The sequence below is a fragment of the Epinephelus fuscoguttatus genome, linkage group LG1 (genome assembly GCF_011397635.1).
Source record: "Epinephelus fuscoguttatus linkage group LG1, E.fuscoguttatus.final_Chr_v1".
NCBI lineage: Eukaryota > Metazoa > Chordata > Actinopteri > Perciformes > Serranidae > Epinephelus > Epinephelus fuscoguttatus.
In genome coordinates, this window is record NC_064752.1 from 45,987,241 (window position 1) to 46,010,003 (window position 22,763).

Here is a 22,763-nt window from a genome sequence, read left to right on the forward strand (position 1 = left end):
TTCCAGCACAGACAGGAAAATGAACTGTTTTTGGAAACACTTAAGCGTGTCAATATGTTCTAATAGAAACCTTAAGTACAAGTATGACCCTGAAAATAGGTTCATTTTAAGATAAGCTCAAATACTTGCCATACTACACATTATACAGCACCTTCACTAAACATTTTGTACTACAAGGAAATGATGCAAGTTGTGCAGCACCAGGCATCCAGCAGTGACATACTTTTACTTACTTTACTATTACTTTAGTTCAAGTAATTCCATGTGGACACATTGCAAAATAACATGTCAAACTGAGCTCAAGTTTTTTTTTCCAGTGTGATAAATTTGTAAAAAAAAGAAAAAAAAAAGATCTAGTTTTCACTTTGTAATTATGGGGTGTTAAGTGTAGGCAGATGAGTGAAAAATAAAAGATTTAAGTATAAGGCTATAATATAAGAAAACAAGTCTGAAGACTTCCTGAACATTCTGTGTGTAGGAAGATGATGTTCCCATTCTCAATCCTGCATACAAAGCTCTCATTGGTTGAAACAGGGGAAACCTGTTCCTGGATCATTCTTGGGGTTCGATGTTTTTGTTATAGGGTTACTAAGGGGAAGTTTAGTCATAGTTTAGTTAAGCTTACCATTGAAAACATCCTGCTTAAGTCTAATAAATATCCACACCTTTCCTTTGAAATAGAGAAGAGCCATGCCTCTGTGATCTCTCATACACCTATAGATTGTGCAGACATTGGCCACTGTGTTTGAATTGCATGTGTGTGTGGGACATAGCTTGTAATGTGTGTGCGTGTGAGTGTGTTTGACAGCAGTGGGGCATGTGTGTGTCTCTGAGACTCATAAATAATGTATGAGATGGGAGGGTTGAAGGAGAGGGGGCGGTGACAGATGGAGAATCAGTGTGTGTGTGTGAGAGAGAGAGAGAGTGCGCGGACAGAGAAACAGCGAGAGCAAAGAGAGGGAGAAAGGGACAGAGAGTGAGGGAGAGAAAAATAGATTGGGTGAAAGAGATGGACAGAGTGTAGTGTTTTCCTTCATTTTTACAGTTGTTACATCTGTTGTGTTTTTGTCTTCGTGGTGGATTTGGCTGACAGACGCTCAGTCTTTGTGTTTGCTGTTTTCTCTTTGGTTTCTTGGATGCTGAAGGATTGATCGGGATGGAGATACAACACAGTCATCCAGCACTGCTGTACACCTGGACGCAAGAGCAGCACTGACAGAGGTACTAATGTCTGTACACTCTGTGTGTGTGTGTGTGTGTGTGTGTGTGTGTGTGTGTGTGTGTTTGTGAAGGGGAGAACTTTCAGTTTTCCACTTTTATTTTATGCACAGATGTAGAGTTTAGCCATATTTTAAGCAAACACGAGGATGCCAAATTCACAGTCAGCAAATTTTTTACATAGCACTGAGTCAAAATCTGCGGTTACAGTGTAAAGTGTATGGGAAATAACAGCTTTGTGAAAATATTCCAGATTTTTACTGGGTTACTTAAAGGCTCACAAAGACACTTGTTTGTTGAGAAATTAGTTTCAAAGACAGCAGCATGTGGATCAAACATAATACAGTGTGCTGTGCTTTGTGATGTGTTTAAATCCCTCACAGCTCACAGTCTTTATCCCTTGATTGTTTTCATCTCCTCACTAAATATCATCCTGAAAGACCACTACAAAATCTGTTAAATGTGTAATTCAGCCTGGTAGTGCCCGCTCTGTGTGAGTGAATGTAGGTGTGAAACTTCAGTTCATTGTTAAACAAGTTATCCTGCACGGCATGTGATACACTCAAGTCAGCATTATTGTGGATAGTATGCAGTATGTGTACTGTAGCTGCCAATTATATCACACCTTCATCATTTTAAATGATTCATTGGAAAAAAGATGCTCAATATTTTATCACCTACATACAATATCTGAATTTTATCTTGTTGTTTTAAGTGAGAAATGCATTGTGGTTACGCCTGTCTATACTGCTAAGCTGCACACACACACACACATGCACACACTAATTAGTCAGTCTGCCACAGTTGATTGGGAAAATATCGATTATGTCTTGTCTGCATGTTACCTCATTGGTCACAATTACTTTTAGAGCTGCTGTCTGTCCATCTGTCTGTCTGCATTTTTGTCTCTTTCTGTTTATTAATGATGTTAATTTCTACATTTGAAATGCATTTAGATATCTGCCTCATTCTTAGACGCCTACAGTGACATCAACAGCAGAGTTAGCTTCAGTTTCTGGGCAACAAACATCACACAGACATGATGTGATGTGGCCACTGTCGGCCATATTGGAGTTACCCAGGTGTCATCACCACTGATACCAGTTAATTGTTTCATACCAATTATTGGCAATCTCATGACAGTTGACTCCTAGTGTTAGTGGTATGGTGTGGTATTTTGCTGAGGTATGGACTCGAGTCACATGACTTGGACTTGAGTCAGACTCGACTTGTCAAAATCATAGAAGACTTGCAACTCGACATGAACTTAAACACCAATGACTCGTGACTTTACTTGAACTTGACTTTACCTTTTCCCAAGCCTGAAGATGAAAAAGTATGCTATTAAAAAAGTGTGCCATGAATCACTTCACTTTTTGTCATTTTCTGAATCAACTAACATCGAAGCTATTCTCAGCAAGTCGACTTTTAATTCCCAAGATTAACCACTTTGAGCCAATCCCACAACATCAAACCATCAAGAAATTATTACGTCACTGAGCGCCAATTGGAAAAAATTATACCAAAGATACTTTCCTTCATGTTCAAAAACTATGCTTTGGTCAGAGAAAACAAATTGGTATGAAAAAAAAAACTAACAAGGACAAGACAATGTCACCTCTTCTTTCTTATGATTCAGTTCAGTTGCACTTGTTTTAATACACTATGACTTGTTGACGAATAGAAACACAAAGTTAGGACGTTAGACTGGACATGAAATTGTCAGTCTTCACTTGACTGCAAAAATTAGAGACTTGCTTGTGACTTGCAACACAATGACTTGGTCCTACCTCTGGTATATAGCAATACTTGACATTGCTTTGATAATATATTTAGATAATATTTTTTGCTGGCTAGCCTTTTGATCCAAGTGTCATCAAAAAACATAAGTATATGTATATTAGTAGGCCTGGGACTGCTGTTTAACAGATGAATTACAACAGTTTTTTTCATTCGGACATGAACATACAATCTTCCTGTACCTGACTGGCTGAACACACTCCTCACTGGGCTCAAATTTTTGGATTTTTAAAGCTCCCATGAAAAAAAAATGTTTAAGTGTTTCTTTAATTACATATGTCCTGTGCTGATCACCTACATGCCAATATCTATCTGGGTATTCGTATTGGTATTTTAGAGTTTGTGCATAACCGCACTCAGCACTCTTGGCCACTGTAAACCCCAATCTCTGTCAGTGACAAGTCCCGCCCTTGCTTCCTGCTTTTTACAGGAAACACAGAAATATACTGAAACAAATTGCACTCTGCTAGCCATTTCATGGGACCTGCCAGCTGTCCTGAAAATGTTGTCAAATTTCTCCTAAACTAATCTACCAATATTGTAAAATTGACCATGCGGTTGTGGTGTCATGCTTGTCCATTGTCTCAAACGTCTAGTGTAAGTAGTTCATTGGGTTCAGGAGTTCTGAGAGGTTTATGAGTCATGTCATCTAAACACTTTCTATGTTCTTTGATTGATCTAATACTGGCTGGTCTAGCCAGAATTTTTTTTTTCCACAGTGAAAACTTGAACCCAAAACCATCTCACAAGTTGAAGTCTTACTTTGCAGAATTCAGCTTTCTCTGTATCTACCTTGAATGTTATCTGTTATATAATATGTTACATTACATTTTACACAACAAACAGCACATCGCATTTAGTATAGATTTTCCTATTTAATTTAGTGTCAAGTCTGTGCCTTTACACATTATTTAGAAAAAGGCACTGAAAGCCACACAGCATTCATTTATATATAATGTGGAGTGTAGACAGTAAACTGTGTCACATTATTGTGACTTACTGTGCAGCACTGTGGGGGTGTTACGCCGACATTTAACCTTTTCTCAGGTCAAAAAGTCACATCAATAAGGAAGAGACTGGTCTATTTATTGGAAATAATTCAGAGAGAAGAAATGTTCTGCTGTTCCTTTTCAGTATAACCTGTCTTTACCTCATGGCCTAAGTCTAACCATACTGTACGCCCCCTGTGTGTGTGTGTGTGTGTGTGTGTGTGTGTGTGTTTGTGTGTATGTGTGTGTGTAGGAGGCCTAAGTGGCTGTAGTGACGCAGAGCTGTCTGAACATGCTGTTTGTTTGCCACGTAGGAGGATTTTAATACTGAACACATTACACACATTTACACACAGCTCTTTCACAGATGTTTATTGTGTGTGTGTGTGTGTGTGTGTATGTGTGTGTGTGGCATATGAAAGTGGGAGGATTATTGCATTAATACATTTCAAGTGGGTTTTTTTTTTGCCATGTGCAGGTGTGTGTCTGTGTGGTGGATAAGTGTTTGTTGAGGGATGCAGGAGGATGGACAGCAGTGCCAGAGCACACACTCACACACACACACACACACACACACACACACACACACACACACACACACACACACACACACACACATTCACAAATACACAAATACAGTCATGTCTTTGTTTGGGCGCATTGTGAAGAGGAGGTTAATGCACCCAGAAAATAGAAAGAAAGAGGGAGAGACCCTAATGGACAACGACGGGCCTTTCACTGCAAATATTTGGCCAAGAGGTTTCATACTAACATCTAACATCCTATCCCCCTTTCTCTCTCTCTCTCTCTCTCTCTCTCTCTCTCTCTCTCTCTCCCCCTCTCTCTTTCCTCCCCCTCTCCTCATGGCCAAAGGGAAAAGATCAGAACAAATTGTCACTCTGTGATCTACCCACATTACATGGCTTTTTTTCTAGAAAGAACAATGCCCAAGGCCATGTGTCTGATGCCAATCATGTGGTTGTTGGAAAGCAGTGAAACGGATGTGAATTTGATTAAAAATTGTCATGATGATCATTTTGACATCAGTAAATCATTATCACAGTCATTTAGAGACATAATGATATTTAGTGTGGAAAAACAAGCAGCCCTGGCTTCTATTTAGTATGCTCACACAAAGATATTAGACTTTAGCAAATTACATTAAAATGCTGTCTAAACATATCCAGATATTTTCCTCTACATTTGGGCCTCTCGACCACATGCAAGCAGAGTTTTATATACCTGAAACAGATATATTTTAAAACGCCCTCTAAGGTGAAGATTTATCAAACTCCATTTACTGTTTGTCTGTGTGGCCTTTGCAAACAAGAACAGCAATGGCGGACTACCAGTTTGCTAATGTTTTGTTTTACTGCTTGGTCTAAAGACGACTTACACTTGCATGTGTTCAGCAATAGAAAGGCAGTGAAAATAGTACTTTCATACTCACATTGACATCGCACCACCTTTCGCTACAGTTTCAGTGTTTATATCAGTGACAGACATGAAAAAACTATATGTATCTATTTTTAACTTTTTGACTAACTTTTTAAGTAACATTTTTTTATTGTGAAAGTTTTAGAAATACAGTAGTTACAGCAGCATGCACCTCTGAAGCAGTACAGAAGCGACAACGCTGTCTGTGTGAACACTGCTCACTTAAGCTTTTGGGGCCGTTTTAGCGTTCTGGTGTAGACAGAGATATTTTGTATAACTAGGTTGTGTCGATAGAAATTTATTTTAAAACGGAGGAAAAAATTAGCCGTTTACAAAAATATCTGGATACATATAAACAGGGCCTAAGTGTCAATGTACAGTGCTAATGCAGTTTAGTATTACCCTCATGTAGTGCAGTGCAGAGTCCTGCATGGGTCTGATTTTTTTTTAAGAACTTCTGAACCTGACCTGATGCAGGACGTTGCAGGATAAAGTCAGGATGGCAGATAGGTGCACTGGATTCCCACTCAGTCTAATACTGTACAAGCGGTTAGATGCTTTAGATTTTTGAAGCACTTATCTTTAGGATTGAGACTATTGGTTGGGCAACTGAGTTGCATTAGTTCCAGGCCTAAGATCTATTGCCCTAAAGATTCATTTGTTTATATTTGTCATATCAGCAGCAGGATTCATGGCAAATGTAGTGTTAGTTGGACAAGTTGTGGAACGAAACAATACTAAAGATAGCACAGAGGCTCCACACTTTGCCATGCTAACAACAACAGCATCCATTCCCCTTAATAAAAGAGACTGTGTGCCTCTTTGTGAGAAGTTCTATGTGAGATTTGAACAGTAATGCATATTTTCACTCATAAATTAACACTCATGGATTGCCTATGTCATTGCATTGACAAAGATCTACCCACCAAATTCTAATTTATTTATCACCTCATGCTGATATATGTATGTTAATTCATCGCATATATTATAGGGACTTACATGAAGTTATTTAAGGATCTTAAGCCATATAATGTTAAACTCAGCAGTTTGACTGGGTGTTGCATGGACCTATTGCAAAATGCAGTTTATAATAAAAAAGGAATACTTCACCTGCAAAATGATCAGTTGTGTATCAGTTACTGTGTGTTACCTTAAAAAAACATAGGGTGAGTAACTGATGTACAACCATGATTACAAACTACTTCACTCTTGAATGTAAGTGTTTTTAACTGTTCTGTTGTTTGATTGTCTGAGCCGTGTGTGTGTGATCCTTTCCTTTGTATGTGTATATGTGTGTGTATGAGTATATTTATATGCCTGTATGTATATATTTGCTCTTACTTTGTTTTGTTATCATATTTATTCTGTTCTAACTGTAGACTTGACATCATTGTAAATGAGGGCGGTCCCTCAATGATTTCTCGAATTAAATAAAGGTTGAATGAATGAGCATATGTTCCTTTTGAAGGTGAAGTATTTCTCTGTTTAGCATTTAGAGCATACAGTCAAGTCCTAGTTTGGCAGATGTTGACCAAACTCTTGAGTCCAGCTAGAATAAAAATCAGAGCCATCTATAAACTGATGTGGTTATAAATGCAGTCTGATCAGTCATAACAGGTTGAACCTACCCTGTATGGTCATGTATCATGATGTAGCTTGGACCAATCAGGAGCTTGAGATGAGTCTCATGCAGCTGACGGACAGAGCCATGGTCTGTTTGGAGACCAATAAGAAAAATAAATGCACACATTTAGATGAAAAACATCAGTTAACACAGTTAGTCAATGTAATTTTAATTTGGTGGAAGGATTTTCAGTCAAAGGTGAAACAGCACACATATGATGGGTTATAGTGTGATTTGGCGGCCTTCGCCTTTGACTTCAATAGAACTGACACCAAACTCTGGATCCAATGTGAAATTTAAACGCTGTCACTGATGTCATGACCTTTCCGTCTTTTATAGTTTCCTTGGTAGCTGAAAGGAAGTAAATGGGACCAAAGCTGTTGCTGTAGCAACAGAATAGTATTGAAACAGCCTATATACAATAGTAGGTATAGAAGCATATTTTTTCATCAGTCTCCAGGCTGCTTTACCTCTGTATTTTGTCTCCATCACCACTGCTTGGACTTTTACATTTACGTAACTGTAGAGATTTAGCTGTAGATAACTTCTCTTTTGCCATGTCCAGTTAATCTGTTGGCTCAAAGTGTGTGTGCGTGTGTGTCTCTCACAAGTGTGTGTAGCCAGATAGCAGCGGATAAGCCGTTGCCTCATCAGCAGAATATTCAAACAGAAAAATCATGGCATGCAGCAGAAACCAAGTTCCTGTCGTGCAATATTCTGTCTGAGCTGCGTGTTGAGAACTAAAAAGTGGAAGGTTATCTCCTGTGCTGATGGTCCATCTCACATGAACAGAATAGAAGAGGCTTTGGATTACAGATCTATACTCAACTGGTGGAAGTGATGTGTGACTTTTTTTCAGTGCATGAATTATTGTTTCAAGTAAAAATAGTCTTTTTTTATTACCTAATAATTCTTTTGTGATCTTACAAGCTTTGTTTTCCTGTGATTACCATAAAAAGAAGCTTGTTTACTCGCCATCAGGGAATAAATATATTGACAACAGGAGAGAACTGTGTAAGAACAGATGTGTTCCTCCATCAAGGCAAGGAAAGTGAGATATTCGAGAAGCAGGATGATAATGTTTCTGACACTGTGACACTTGTGTTACACTGGCTGTCTTTTGAGAGGTGTTTTAACAAATGTGCATTTCCCCACAACTAAATCTGCACATTAATATGCAGCAAAATGTAGTCAGGGATTATGAAAAACAGGTTTTAAAAAGGGAAAATGGGTTAGATGAGTGAGAGATGGAAAGATGAGGAAGATGTTAAAGAAGGTCAAGACCCAGAATTGCCTGATTCCAGGTGGGAATACAGATGTTGTGCTCATGAGCCAGGTACTTAACCTATATTACTGCACAGGCATCCATATGTCTGTTTGTGGTTGATATAAGGCCTGGGGACAATCTGTTACACTATGACACACTGTCAAAGATTAACACTCAGACACAAATGCTCTGGAGCGAGAGGTGGTAACCTACAAAAATCCACGGAGTTACTGAGACTGTTTGGGTGCATGTGTCCTGTCAGGTCAGAGCTGTGTGCTGCTGTATTTATTTTCAGAGGATGGATGCAGATAGAGAGGGATGGCAGGCTGACAAGGGGGGCGCATTTTGGTCATTTTGCTAACAAAGCGGAAAGCATCATATCACCTACTGCCTATTAGAGCAAGGTTGCTTGGAAATTAGACTGCAGTGCACTATTAGTGAATGGGATTTGGTGGTACACATTTTAGTAGCATATTTAAAGATCAGATGGAAGGAGTAGTTGAACTTTTTCAACAAATTGGAAAGCTACCGTTCTGCCAAGTCATCCTGTTACAACAGCACTGGGACCTAAGTCACTCAATGACTGGATGTCTATTTATGATTAGGAGACTTTTACAGTGTTTTTTATAGTTTACCACCTGTTTCTGTGTGCATTTTCAATTTGGGCAAAACAAAGCTTGCGTGCAAATGCCAAAAAATTAGAAAAATTCTCAAAATATTGCAAAAAAGCTTTTATGCTTAGGGAAGGTGGAAATGTTGGTGTATTAATAAGCTAATATATGCAATGGAAACAGATTTAGTACATGAATGATGACATACAGTAATTGCGTACATTCATTGTCATCTCTGAAGGCTTTTAATATGCTTATGTATGCAGACAAGATTGTTACCAGAGCACTCCCAAGAGCACAGAGCTGTAATATTAGTTGTTCAAAGCTCTCAATGTCCATTGTCCAGTGTGCTTTCTGTTATTACACATCCATTGTTTTCCTAAGAGTTTTGACTGGTGCTCCTTTAATTACACCATCTAATTGTACCCTCTTCTTCTGTGGTGGCACCTGAATTCCAGAATTTCTGAAAATTCTGTGAAAATCGGCTGGACTATTAAACTATTAAAAACTGGCTATTAAAAGGTGGCCCTGTGACTGTCTGGAGACCTGTCCAGGGTGTACCCCACCTCTCACCCAATGTCAGCTGTGATAGGCTTCAGCCCCCCTGCGACTCCTAACAAGATAAACGGTTACGGAAAAATGAATGAATGAATGAATGAATGAATGAATGACTATTTACATGCAATCTCAGAGATAGGTAGTAGAAAGAACATGTTAGTGATGTGCCTCCAACCAAAGATTGAGAAAAAAAAAATCAGAATAAGGGAACTTGAGAATCACTACTGACAATAATGAAACAGTAAATCTGCTCTACCAGCACATCTGTATGGACCTCTTCTTGAATTGTGTCATAAATCCATTATATTAAACAGGGTGATGGCTGCCCTCAATCTAGAAATGCAATTTGGGGGTGACTTGTTCTCATGTATTTTTCCACTCAATGACTCTCTTGATTGGGGAGGACTCAGGGCTCAGCTTGCCATTGGCCATTGCTCCACTCAGTCGTGAAATGGTTCCTTTAATTTGTGACCGATGCTGCTGCTGCTGGGATAGCCCCTCTCATTTGAATTCACCCACTTAACAAGATATGACATATGGATATATAGGGTTTTGCTTAAGCATAAATTTTGTCTGTTATTCCTAAATGATATTTTTCATTTCTAGATCTCCACTTCTCATTTTTGTAGCGTTTGTTACCTAGCAAAATGCTTCGGATAACAAAGTACATTAGTAAGAGTGTATGTCAGTCATATGTTTGACGTTGTTTACCATGGTGTCTTTGTGGATTGGCTCACACGGCAGCTGGTATTTCTTCGGCAGCTTCTGAAATGTGTGGCCCAGGGTGCTGTGGATGCTCTCACATCATCCTACAGTTTTAATCTTTGCCTAATATCTCAGCAGAATTACATTTGCATTTTTGAAAATCACCTGAAGTAACAGGCTGAGTATGGCTGTTTCAGTTAGAGAAACATAACAAAAACCAGGCCCTTGCTGCAATCTTAAGTTTCAGGAAAAGTTATTCATGCTTTTAACCCAACGACTAAGTACTGTTTTACCTTAGTAATAATGGTTATAGACCAAATAACTTTTTAAGCAATGTCACTGTTGCCCACAAATTTTCAATGTTGGAATAAAATCACAAGAGTTTTACCTCAGTTGGTTCACATGTTTTCAATAGTTTGGTGTAAGGTGGTTATAAAACCTGAGTTCTCTTATGTCAGCCTTTTTTGCATCCCACCATCATCAAAACAAACATTCAAAATTATTGTACGTGTACGCTTTGTTGTTCCTTTGACTCTGCCCTCAAGTGCCACCTATTGGCTCTATCTATGCCATCATAAAGGAAGCATGGAAATTTGAGGGCAGGGAAATTTACAGTGTCTGAAACGGACGTATGTATTTTCGTATGTAAAGGGAGTACAAATAAGCCTTAAGGCGGTGGTGTTCACACTTAAGCAAAGCTTTCATACACACATGGCCATGCATTTCAGGAGGGGAAAAAACTACTGGAAAACAATTCTCTAAGCCTGGTCAGGGTTGTAAGAGCCATATTGATATTGGTAAGAATCGTATGGTAGTTTTACTTTAAAGATGTGGAAATGCTCCTTTAAGGTATGCCTTTGATGATGTCACAGCCAAACAGCCCTCAGAGATGGTTAAGCAGCCAAAGGAGCAAGACATTTTTTGACGGTGTGCCTAGTTGAGCCAATTAGGAGTGAATCTTGTAACTTTGTTTTTTGATTTTTTAATTAAAGTTTTCAAACGGAGTTACTGCCTAAGAAGATTCATTTCGTGTCAAGCTTATTGCCAACGGACTGCTTAATAGTGGTGGTAATGTGGAGTAGGCCTACTGGATGGATGAAAGATTGCCGCTACAAGGGTTGTCTTGTAGTTATGAGGGCAGCTTTTTGTTATTTCTAATGACTCTGTGGTCAGTCATTTTAAATGCTGCCATTACTGACTCTTTGGTGGTAGTGGAAGTGTTGTTGTCAGTGACCTCTATTTATTTATTTATTTATTTATTTGCTGGAAAAGATGATGAAGGAGAGCAGAGAAGCACTGTACTTTTGCTTCAGTGTTTAAGTCATGTTTGGGATCTGGCTGGACATGATGGCTTGATAGTTTGGACTTAGGCTCAACCTCTTTTCAGTAGCCCCTTTTACACAGAGATTGCACTATAAGGCCACTTTGAAGTCCCTACATTCTGTGCATTTTTGCACAGAACCAAACAACGGCAGTTTCATTCTGCTCCCATGTGTTATTTTAGACAGCATCCCAGCCTTGCAGATGCACAAGAGGCGTGATGGGCCTGATATGAAACACATCAATGTCAGCCTATAGTGTGACATATAACGTACATGTCAGCAGCGCTTTATAAACAATAACAAGGGCAAAACATTACAATAACAATCAGTTATCACCATTGTTATATGGCTGCTGATCTTGTCCTCTGCTTGGAGGGTAAGGAGCTCCCGGACCTCAGCGTTTTCCCGATTTGCGGTCATTTTTGGCAGTTGTTCTTCTTTGAGTTAGCTGCTAACTACTATCAGTTACTTTTTAAACCTCCCATGTTGGGCCGCATGCATAATATCATGTGCCGCCCATGATCCTGTTCTGCTGGCTGTCCCATTTATATAGATCAATTCAGCACTGCCGAGACAACTCTGTCCCGATTCCACCATCCTACCCTCTATACAGAACAGTGCGCAACATTCATGCCTTGAACAGGTAGTGTAAAAGAGGCTGTTGACTTCTTGTTTCCTTCAATATTTTCTTGAAACTATTGTTGTTGCTTTTAAGTTTAGAACAGCATGCCTCAAAATCTCAGAAGCAAAATCAGGGCAACATTTTTGAAAATCATCATGTTCTCACTGCATTCTCCTAAAATTATAATTTTAATGTGTCATGTAGTCATGTAGTTAACGTATTTTGTATATAATACTCAGGGCTTTGTGTATAACACATGGTCTGTCTGACTCTTATTAGGGGTGTGTGTGTGTGTGTGTGTGTGTGTGTGTGTGTGCGCGCGTGTGTGTATTTGGTACCTGATACATATCTACAAAGTGTTAATTAGACTTGTCAGCAGCTCAAACACTCAACCAGCAACCAGCCCTCTTGCAATTTTGTGAGCACACACACACACACACACACACACACACACACACACACACACACACACACACACACACAGGCACACACTCTTACAGACTCAGCAAAAAAACCCCACCTACTCTTACAAAAGCATGTGCGTACACACACACACACACACACACACACACACACACACATCACCATCCTGTCTAATCCCCTTAAATGTGTGTCCATACACACTCATACAAAGACACACGTTATCACACCTTTTAACCACTCCACCAGAGCAGTAATCACTACGCACACACTTGCACACTGACATGTCAGTCATTTTAACACCATGGCTCCCTCAGGAGGGGGGGTCGTGAAGGGGAGGGGGGTTTTCCTCACAGTAATCAAACGTGCATGTGCACACATGCACTTTATCTCCCAAACATAAACACACATGCACAAACACACACACACATGCACACACTGAGCTGTTGGTGTGTCAAGAAAAAGATATATATTCTATAATATCTACATGTATCTATATATTAAACAGCAAACATGGTCTTAACACAGGAGAGCAGCTATGTTTTGTATAGGAGGAGATGAAGGAGAGATGGGAGGGACTGATGTAATATCATCCTACATAATGAATGAATAGAGAGGAAGATGGAGGACAGGGAGGTGTCTGTTCACTGTGTCCCTTTAAGTGGACACACACATCCGATAATGGACCTAATGTCATTTTAAAGCTGTGCAAGAGAAAAAGAGCAGAGAGAGAGAAACCTGAGAAAATAAGATGTGGTAGTGGCATAATCATGGCAGAGAATTTGAAAAGGACAACTGTTTGTGTGTGAGTGTGTTTGTGTGTGTGTGAGAGAGAGAGAGAGAGAGAGACAGACAGACAGAGAGAGAGAGAGACAGAGAGACAGAGAGACAGAGAGAGGCTGCAGTACAAACCAGCCAGTGGTAGAATTACTTTAATCACCGTGGTAACCTCAAGGCAAAGGGCCCACGCTAGCAAATTAGGCCTGGTAGTCAAGCTCACAGAGCAGCACACACACACACACACACACACACACACACACGGAATAGGTCGATATAAGGGGCTCCGACAAGGTGGTTCAAGATTTTATGTTTTGGTGTTATTATTTTATTAAACGCCTGTACTGTTAATTTTGATAAATTGAACAAATTTGACAAACATTTTTCTAACAGAATAGTACAGCTCTGAAGCTGACTCACTCCACATTACATACATTATAAATGCCAAAATTTGGAAATATCTAATCCAGCCAGTAAGGCCAACCCTTTATTAAGAGTTTGATTTTTATAATAAAAAAAGGAAAGAAAATGTGTGCTCTGCCTCTTCATGACATATTAATGGAAGCCCTACAGATGACCTCAGCAGTCCACTGAGTATTCACACACACATGCACACGTCACATGAATGTACAGCCTACAGTACTACACTACATACTGTATGTGTGTGTCAAGTCTTTGAGTTGTCTTTTTGCTAAAATGAGAATGAATATTATTAGGAGAACTAGCATAATGTTTTTTATAATGACATGCTTAAATTGACCTGAAACTTTTTCTGCCTCCAAATACTTGTGATATTTAGGATTTTTTGAAGTTGGGGTGTATGAGCTACTTATTCATAGTCAGTGTATTACATACAGTGGACAGCAGTTGGCACATCCCCTGTTTGGAGAAGCAGATAGTACCACCAAGGAAGCTAAGCAGTGTACTGCTGTTGATGGAAGCAACAGCAAAACATATTTTAGCCACTTAAAAAAGTCAAATTCAGTTCAAATGTACGCAATATTTAGAATATTTTTATCTTGCTTCAGACAGCCTGCTCCAATCAGTGATGACTTCAGTTGCCCATCTGTGCCTTTTCCAAGCAGGACTCAGTTGAGAGAAACAGTTATTTAAGTTTGCTAAATACTGGAGCTATGGGTCTACTGCTGCCTTGATTGGTTGGTTTGTTTATGTTATTGTGTGACTATGGTGTTTTAAAAGGTCAGACTCTGTTCAGCAATGTTAAATTATAGTTTTTCTCAATGGAGTCTGGCTTGAAGAGAGTCAACACAGTCCAACTCCCAACTTGTCAAATACAGACGCTTGGTCAGTGGCCCTACACGTCAAAATATGAAGCAGTAGGCATCCTTGTGTCACTTTGGATGCTTTTGGACAGTGTATCAATTTACGCTTGGCATTGTGTCTTTTAAAAATGAATTTCAGTTTTCACAGGCAATATGCAGTTTCTGCTCAGTAAATGCATACAGTCTCATTTCAAAATAAACTTAGAACACAGGTAAAATCATTTTTAGGTTTACTTCCTAAGGTTTGGCAACAAGGGTGTATGGTTAGGTTCAGAAAAAAATATCATGGTTTGGCTTGAATAAAGCTTATTACTAACATTATGTCACGAGACAAATGTTACATGACATATGTTACTAGAGTAGTATGCTACACATACTAGCACATTATGTTGCTCTTTCTACTACAATAGTTGCCCTGCACAAAACATGCTGCAACCTGGTGTGTCTCAGCGCCACTATAAATGATTCCTCTGTGCATCGATGTCTGAGGCTGAGGGCCACTGACCAAGCATCCGTATTTGATAAGTTGCATAGATGCATAGATGGATATGATGGCCTCAGTTTCCTGTTGGAAAGTGCTGTCTGACGGAATGGCAGTGAAAAAGAGGTGAAAATATTCTAAATATGATGCACACTTAAAGTGATATTGAATTTTGTAGGTGGCTAAAATGTATTTCCACAGCAGTACATTGTTTAGCTTCCATGCTGTAACTGTCTGCCTTATGTTGACCGACATCTACAGTCTGTAATACACTTACTATGGGTAAGTGCCTCATATAAGCCCACCTCAAAAAAGTCCAAACTGTATCTTTAATGTGTTTAATACAGCATGTTGAAGACTTTACTGTTTTACTTCTTCAGTTCAAACTGGTTCACACAAGAAGAGATGTTTATGTATTTATTATGGTGTTGTATTTGAATTATTTATTGTGATTTTTGAATGGATTAATGAATTACTATTTAGTGTCTTACTGAATGCTACTTCCACATTGGCTTTTAGCTTCATCCCATGATGGGGGTAGGTTACTTTTAGAAAACTGAACATTCACTACCAACAGCTTTTGTCCAAATGAAGAGTCAGACCATCAAAGATTCAGATTTGTGCGATGCCTACACTTTGTAGTTGCATAACAGCAACTAGTCATTGAATACCACCACTTTGTCAGTGATTTTTGTGTCAGACACTGACGCCAAAAGTCACCTTTTGTGCAGTATGATACACTGCAGGATGGCATCAGGTTCAAATGCTGCTGTCAATGATGTAATAAGAGGAGCTGGAAAGTCCCTATACGGCAGGTGGGAGGTGTAGTGCATGGGTCTTTCACCCAGTAGCCCACTGTTCACTTCTGGTTTGAATGTAACGCCAAACCATGATGTTTTTTTTCTAAACCGAACCATGTGCTTTTGCTGTCATTCTGGTGTTGGTAGTGGCGTCTTTGAACGTCAACAGCAGATTGAGGAGGAGGATACCTGGCGTGTGATATGTAAACGTGTAAGCAAGAACTTGGAAGAGATCATATTGGTCTTTCCCACATGATCTTTTGCAATCTGAGTGACATGCTATGGTTACCAGTTGCATATGCTGGTATTAGGGCATAAAAGGATATTTTTGTAGCACATGCCCAACACCACGCTAGATTCATGTTTATTCATTAACTCTTTCAGTAAGTCACTTGGGAGCTTACAAGGCAGTCTGCTTGTTTTCCATACCCATCTTTGACCTTGCTATTAGGCTGTTTTTTTTTTATTAATTAGAATATAAAGCAGAAACACTAGCTTCTTATTGAGGAGGTTGAGATTTTGTTTCTGTGTGTACAGAGAGATGAAGACAGAGAGTGTTTGCCAGGAATGCAATATGACTGTGGGGTATTATTGCTCAGTGCACCTCGTTCCCTGTGAGGTCTGGGATCCATGCATATATACATGCACTCACACACTTTGAAATAATGCCTCCTGGATCATACACTTGCCATTTTTTGCTCTGCAGCTCTTGTTGCAATAAAACACACATACACACACACTGAGATAAAACACAATGATTGCACTTTTGCTCCATCCCTTTCAGGCCTGTATGCTCTTCCTCTCTCTTCCCCCCTACACACACACACACACACACACACACATACTCCTCAGATGCAATGCTTTGATAATGGCAAACACACCTCTAGCCTCACACTCCCGCTGGGCATGGTCTCCCAATTCACCTCCTCCTCCTCCTCCTCATCTTCATCCCTTCTTGCTCCCTATCACATCTCCCTCCTTCGTCCTCCCCTTACCTCCATCCCTCCTACCCCTTGTGGGGCTGTTGCTAAGGAGCCATGGTGACCAGGGAGTTTTCTTATTGGAGGAGAGGAGAAAAGAGGAAGTTGAAAAAGGAGGATGGATGGAGGGCGTGGGTGTGTGTGTCTGTGTGTGTGGGGGGTGTTGCTGGAGGGACCAGTGGTAAGAGGAGGAGCACAGAGTGAGATCCAGATGTGCTAATGAGGTAGCGTGGTGAACAGGCATCGCCGCAGCAGGTGATGGAGGCATGGAGGGAAAGATAGGATGCATGTATTGCTGGATTGGAAAAGTGAGGAAAGATAACAGGAGAGGAGTGAGGAATGAGTGGAATTGGGAAGGAGTGATAAGACAAGTAGAAGGGACATGGACCAGGAGTGATAGAAATGGTAAATATATAAAAGACGGAGTGATGAAATAAGTTAAAGAGACAAAGAGTGAGGAGTTTGACATTAGATGGAGACAAACAACAGTCAAGTATGATGAGATCGTGTTGGCAAAGAGAACAAAGGATTGACAGAGATGAAAATAAAGGAGAGGAGAAGGAGGCTAAAGGAAGAGAGAGAGAGAGAGAGAGAGAGAGAGAGAGAGAGAGAGAGAGAGAGGTAATTTAAGATGGGGAGGGTGAATAGCAGTAAGGGGTGGCAGGAGGAGGGAGAGAGAGAGCCAGACTGTAGCCTTCATTTATTTTGGCTGGCACAAAGGAACATTACCTTTGGACACACACACACACACACACACACACACACACACAAAATCTTGTATTACTATACATGTGAGGTCCTGCCACTGAAGGCTCATTTCTGAACCTCAGACTAAATCTAATTAAAGTCTCAAACCCAAACCTTGGTCTTAAAAGAGCCATTCGCCTGTTTCTGCATGTTTGTTTGTATTTCACAAAATCTGTTTGTATAAAGCAACTTATATTTTTCACATGCACAATCACTGTCAACAATCTGGAGTTCAGAGACTTGTTCAGGACATCCGCTTTAATCAGCCAACCTGCTCCGCCACCTGAGCTACGAATGTTATTTGGTTATTTGACCTTCCAGTCAGCAATCCATTTCCATTTTTGTCAGTATACAATATCACTCATAGTGCCTCATTTACCAATATCTGAAGTTTTTTCTTAATTTCTTTCTTAAGAAAGGTCTCAAGAAAAGGCTACATCAGATTCATGAAGTGTTTTTGAATGGCAGCGTTGTTAACACCTGTATTCCTATTATAATAAATCCCATTGTCTTTGTAAGTTGACAGTGGGTGCCACTTGATCTTAAATAGCATAGGTTAACGCCCCGCAAATCCTCATAAAAGGGTATGAGACTACAGCAGAGGAAGAATATGGAATCAAAAAATGTTTTATTGCAAGTAAAAAATGATTGATTAAAAAATGCAAATCCTAAGGTTTTGTTTGCGAGTCATTTTTTTCTGTTTGCAAGTCAAAAAGTTTTGCGAGTAAAAAGTTGAACCTGGTGGGCGGGGCCTAAACTGAAAGCTGTAAGACACGCCTCCGTTGGCCATTCTCAATTGGAATGACAGCTTGCAAAGCAACATGGGAGTTCTGAGGTTCACAGAGAATTCAGTGCGGGAGCTGTGACGAAAATCAATGAGCGGGTATGTTTATACATAACTAATAATAGCAAGAATGTTTTATTTGAACTGGTGCATGTAGATTGCTTTTGTTTTGCCAGGGCAGAACTATTTGACGACATAATGGTCAGTACCGTCGAGGCTCTGGGGTGTAGCAGTAATGCCGACTGTCGAGTGTTTCCAGTGGGAGAGAGGGAATCGTGGGTGTAGCCCGCTCTTGAGCCATGTCAAACCCACCAATAGAAACTCTTCTCTCATCCATCAGCATAGGCCCCGCCCATTAAGTGCAGTTGAACTTGCAAGCAAAACTTTAACTTGCAAAATGACCATACGTTTTTACTTACAAACTTGATTTTTGATTGCAGTTCAAGAAATATGCTCTCAAAACAGTTTTATATGATTGCAACAAAAAGACACAAAAATGCCTCCTTAGAAGAAGAAGAGGTAGAAAAAGAAGAAGAAGAATTGGTAAATGTGAAAATCTTTGTGAAAACTGTGCGTGTAAGTGGGTTTTAAGGAGAAATTTCCTCTTAAGAACGTTGAGTGAATGAGGCACAGTGTACCTTTAAAATCTTTGGAGTTTTGACTGTTGATTGAACAAAACTACTAATTTGAAGATGTCATGTTGGGCTCTGGGAAATTGTAGCAAACAATGATTGATAATGACAATAATTGTTGCAGTCTGAGTGGATGATGTGGGAATCGGCTTGCAGTATTGAATGTGCCTGTAAAGTTATCAGTGATGATCCGTCGGCTTGAATTATGGTTAAAGATCAGAGATTTTTAAGCTAATAACTGTAAGCCAGTCTTTGCCTCTGTCAGCTTAGTGTCTCTGTGTATGTCCTCTATACTAGTCAATACTGCAGAATACGAATTATGTCTACTGCCAACAGAGAGTGCCAGTTCAAGAAGTAGTTTTTTTTTCAGCATCCCCTGTGGCCTCACCGCTGCAGCCTATGCGCATTAATTCCAGTTGTAAAAATGTTTGGCACAATATATGAACCCTAAACTCCTGTATACCACAAGATGATATCATTCATGGGAACATTTTATTCATGTTGACCTGCTCCATTTAACACAGACCATTCCAGACTGACTGTGATCTTACACATCATTTGTCAGGTTATATCAGTGTCGTAATCGGGCTGTGCAGTGGTCTCCTAGTAGGGCGTGGACAGTTTTGTCCTCTTTGTCTTTGTGAGGACATCAAGAATGGAAGCACACACACACACACACACACACACACACACACACACACACACACACACAGGTAGGCAGGCAGGCTGCAGTGAGGATTCAGCCTTAATAAGCCTTTTCCAGTGGAGCAGAGCAGCAGCAGTCCTGTCATAAGCCTCTGGCTGAGCCCTCAGAGCCGACCTAACATTTATTTAACCTCCAGCTGGCTGCAGCCCTCTCATCTGCTACAGTGCATGCTTACTGACTCACTGCTGCTGTCTGATGGCCCGGCTGTGTGGACTCTGAGCTAAATACTGTACAATATAAAGAGCATTATTACATATGGACAAAAATCTATGATAATGGTCACATTAACATGACAGAAATATTACTATGACCACCAATCCATATAATCAAATGATTAAGTCATGTCTTAAGCAATATGGGCTGGTAAACCTAACATGGTCTTTATAATCTTCAATTCTTTTATGCCATATTGGAAAACCTTTAGCAGTGCCGGTGAACATATTTGGCTGGCTGCCAGCTCCCAGTGGGTGGGTGTGGTTTTTGACTGTGAACAGTGTGCCTGGAGGGATCACTAAATAGCCTCTTTGTATGTCATGAATACGTGATGTCTTGACAAAGGTGAGAGGGGACGTCTTTAGTGTGATTTGGATGTCAGCAGGAGTTCTTCAATATTTCAGATGAAGGATGGAGGAGGAGGGTTCTTTGTTGAGTCGTGTAGAGACGCACCAAACAAGAAAACTGCCACAAAGCCTTGCTGCAAACAGGTCCTGCTAGTTGATTTTATATTTTATTGCTTTTGAGCTCTCAATAAACAGGAAGGCTGACATGAATAGAAATGACTGTTAAGTTGCCTAAGCATTTCTATAACACACACAAAAACAGACACATTTCATGTTCTGTCAAAAAGTAGTTTCCTTTAAAATGTAGTTATGGTTTAGGGAAACATGAGAGAAACAAACATCAAACACATGCCAGCATGTCCTGGATCAGCTATGTTCATATCAGGGGTTGTCAGGTGCAAAATCACTGCTAACAGCTCAGTGGAGGAAATCAAATATTGGCCAAACTATAGAGGCAACCTACTCCTGCTTTTGAGAAACTGTATTGTTATGAGGACAGGTGAGAGGTCAAATCAGAGATGATGCGAAGAACTATTCAGTGTCATGACTTCTGGCTTATACCTCAACTCAGCTTTTGTTTCATTGTTTTCATTAAGGAAAGGGTAGGAATGAAGGACACGACACGTACAGTACACATCTTGAGTTTGTATTGATAATATTGAAAATACAGAGAATACAATGATACGATATAGGGGAAAAACAAGTCGAAGTCATCCTGGGCTCCTGAATGCAAAAAAAACCCATCGCCTTGGAGCCCTGCCACACCAGGCTGTTGTTTAACGTCAGGTTGTCGGTCAATGTATTGTGAGAGAACAGTGCGTATGATATGAGAGTTATTTCCTCTGATGCAGTTGCAGAACATAAATGCTAGTTGGCTGTTGGCTGTAGTTGATGTGTTTAAGTGCAATTTTTTTTGCAGAGACACAGGTTATGTGAGGCCAAGCATAGGCACTAGTTCTTCGATGTGGGTTTAGTGTGTCTCGTCCTTTAGTCTTTAGCAGGGACTCAGGAACAGCCATGGCTGAATACAATGTTGTATTTATGTTGTTACTTGTGGTACATAAGTTCTTATTAAATTATCTGCATGATGGGCAGGAAAAAAATCATCAAACATGAACGCAACAGTGACACCATTCAGTGCGCCTGTGGAAAGGCTCCTCAGCTTGGACAGTCTGCGCTGACACTGAGGAGGACCAAGTTGTCTGACAATAGATTTAATGATCTCCTCCTCATGAGGTATAACCAGTATAAAGCCATGGTTTGGTGAGAGAGCGACTCGAGTGAGTTTGATTGAGCTTAGCCATTTAAAGATTTTCGTCATCTGATGATGTAAGGGAGGCCAGTCTGTTATATTATTTTATTTACTGATATATTATTTTGGTGCAATTAATATTTACACTAGGCAGTGTTAGGAAGGCATTTTTCTGTGAAGTGCTCTTTGGGCTGGTTTTCACTAACTTTGCTGTCGGCTTTGGTGATTTTACTTTATTATTTATTATTTAGGAGATTTGTTAAGTTAGTGTGGTTAGGTTTAGGAAAAGAAACATGGTGAGGACATACCTAAAATGACTCAAAGTTCACATGGTTCCAAACACGTGACTCCAGAAGGAAGGAAGGAAGTCCTGGGTGAAAGCCTGTTTTGTGACCCATCCACCACCCCAACCTGCTCAGGACTGCTTCCTTGTTTACTGCCATCAGCACATTGATCACATGATCGCAACCTTTTAACCCTTTGAAACCTGAGCAAATTGACTTAATTTCTTTTTAAAACATGGGAAGAAGGCAATGAGCAATAAAAGAAGAAATGACCCAAAAAATTAGCAAGAAATCTGTAAAAAGAGAAAATTATATATATGATAATCAGCAAAAAACAAACAAGAAAATTAGCAAAAAAAACCCAACAAAATTCAAAACAAGAAAATTAGCAAAAAAAACCCCACAAACAAACAAAATAATCATAACAATTCTGTAACATAATTTTAAAATGTTATAATAATAATATTAAATGGAAAATATAGTTTAAATATAGTTTTTTTAAAATTTTTTTTTATTATTTCATAAATCTATTTGGTTTCTTCCTTTTTTTTTGCAATTTGTGGGGCGTTTCTTGCCAAGTTGCTCAATCCTTTTTTTCCCCATGTTTTTTAAGGAAACTGCACCAATTTGCTCAGGATTCAAAGGTTTAAATACTCGTGAAAGGTGTCTGAAAGCAGCAGAAAGAAAGTGATTTCACTCCAGGTTTCAAAGGGTTAAAATACCTGGGATGTGTACAAATTTGGGTGCACTGCTTTTCATAAGAAAACATGCAAAAACCTTGTGAGAACAGCGTGTGTGTTCTGGTCTTCATTCACATATGTATTCTTCAGTCTAGACTATTGGCAGCGTGTGTGTGTGTGTGTGTGTAAGTGTAACACACAAGGACAGACAGGAGGATTGACCT

At 39.7% G+C, this 22,763-nt stretch overlaps 1 protein-coding gene across 21 annotated transcripts in view; it reads left to right on the forward strand.

The window, feature by feature from the left end:
- nfasca (neurofascin homolog (chicken) a) overlaps positions 1-22,763 on the forward strand; it is a 203,796-nt gene that overhangs the window by 66,575 nt on the left and 114,458 nt on the right. For 18 of the 21 annotated variants that reach the window (XM_049566552.1, XM_049567116.1, XM_049567422.1 and 15 more), the window contains exon 1: positions 923-1,221. The exons of 2 other annotated variants lie outside the window; for them this stretch is intronic. The gene's annotated coding sequence lies outside the window, so the exon portion shown is untranslated. Of the gene's footprint in view, positions 1-922; positions 1,222-22,763 lie in introns of those variants that run through there. One more of the 21 variants, XM_049566611.1, reaches the window with a different exon arrangement.